Genomic DNA, 1,938 nt, shown 5'->3' on the forward strand with positions numbered 1-1,938 from the left:
TGACATCCACCCCGACACCCTCATCCACGGGCTTTGTGACCGGATCATAAAAGGAAAGCAGGATCTGCCCTCGATTAACCCATGTTGGTTGCCCCTGAACATTACCTCCCCTGCTGGGCCCTTGCAGATGTGCTCCTTGATAATTTTCTCAAAGGTCTTCCCAAGGACCAAGGTGAGACTAATGGGCCTATAGTTACCCGGGTTCTCCTTTCTCCCCTTCTTGTAAATGGGGACCACATTGGCCCTTTTCCAATCCTCTGGTACCTGGGCAGTGCCCCATGAGCACTCATGGAGCCGTGCCAGGGGCCCTGCTATGATCTCCGCCAATTCCCTCAGCACTCTCAGGTGAACAGCATCTGGACCTACTGATTTAAACACATCCAGCTCCTCCAACAAAATTTCCTAACTAGGTCATTCCTGACCTTAGGCATAGCGGTGCCTCCCCTGGGTCCGTCAGTAATCCTAGTGGGGGAAATGTCCTGGTCCCTGTTCAGGAATATGGAGGCAAAAATCTTTAGGTTCCACCGAGACTTGAACTCGGATCGCTGGATTCAGAGTCCAGAGTGCTAACCATTACACCATGGAACCCCTGAGTAAACACAGCCAACTCAGGTTGCCCCACAGGCATTTATCCATTTGCATAACTGTGAAGCCCCATCCTAAGCTACATTGAAGCCTATAAAAGCTGTAGCAATTCAGCCCCTATCAGGATTTGTCCATGTGTCATAACATTCTCTCAGTGACAGCCAATCCAACAACTCAATTGAGGGTTGTTTTCCCCCTAAAAGCAATATGAAGAGATATGAGAACCTAAGAGCCTGCAAACTAAGCTTTCATTGAAAAGAATAGATGGTACATACCTGATGTATAGCCCTTTTCTGCCCACAGTTACACTTGTGCAGCCCCTTCATGACCATAAGGATCTTGATTTGAAGGCAAAATATTCAAAGACCAGTTTTTTGCCCGTGGGAATCCTGGGACTCCAAGAAGAGAGAAAAATTACAATATCTCTTCTAGAGAAGTTAATAACCACTACAGCCAGCTGGGCCTCTGCTAAGGCAGTGTTTCCAAACGTAAGAGCAGTGTGTGTGAGTGCATGCATGTGTACGAAGAGGTCAGAATGTTTCTAAGTGATCATGTTTCCTCTAGGGTCAGGTCTAGTTTCTGTGCCAGCCAGAGAAAACTCCTACCTCCCAGCCTGCTAAAGCAAGTCTGCGTGAAGTTTCCAGTTCTATTGGAAAGGAAAAACACTGCAGATCCTCCTCTCATTTATACCACTGAAAATCTGAGGTCTTGATTTACCAAATAGTAACTGAGACCTCAAACCTAACCTTTTGTGTTCAGAGCAGATTGTACACAGAAGCCATCATATAAGAACCAAGCGTTTACATAGAAAGCTTTTTAATTGCACTTTACATTCAGGTTGCATTTATAAGTAATTGTAAAATGGTGAATACATGATTAGTAGACATTCTTAATAAATGGTTTAATTAACTGTTACTTATTCTTACTGAATTCAAAAGGTCAACAGGTTGTTTATAACTGTAGCATGCAAACCTCTATAAATGCATGCCACTCACAGCTACCGCATGTTTTAACATCTATTCATGCTTTAGGAAGGATGCAAGTCCCCTGACTGTTAGTTCAGACCCTTTATAAATAGAATCCTAATAACAAATCTAATAAAAACATTAAAATCTTAATAAAGAAGCTTTGCTTTGCGAAAAGTAGATCACCATATATAATATGGAAGGGAAAAGTGTGTACGTGAATGTGCATGGGTAGCAAGAAACATAAATTAATCAGCCTGTAGCAGGTTTGATGTTCTAACACTTGGCCTGACACCTCCTTCTGTTCAGCCCAGCCCTGCTCTTCACTCTGGCATCCTAGGGGCCTCCCTGGTCTTACCTGCAACATCTAGGACTTACATATTAATTT

General features: G+C 43.7%; 1 non-coding gene across 1 annotated transcript; it reads right to left on the minus strand.

Annotated features, from left to right (window-relative positions):
* Nucleotides 1-516: 516 nt before the first annotated feature.
* TRNAQ-CUG lies at nucleotides 517-588 on the minus strand. The gene has a single exon. It is a non-coding gene; the product is annotated as a tRNA-Gln (tRNA).
* Between the last annotated feature and the right edge of the window lie 1,350 nt (nucleotides 589-1,938).

Source organism: Gavialis gangeticus, unplaced genomic scaffold, assembly GCF_001723915.1.
Source record: "Gavialis gangeticus isolate Ggan-Ray unplaced genomic scaffold, GavGan_comp1, whole genome shotgun sequence".
Lineage (NCBI taxonomy): Eukaryota > Metazoa > Chordata > Crocodylia > Gavialidae > Gavialis > Gavialis gangeticus.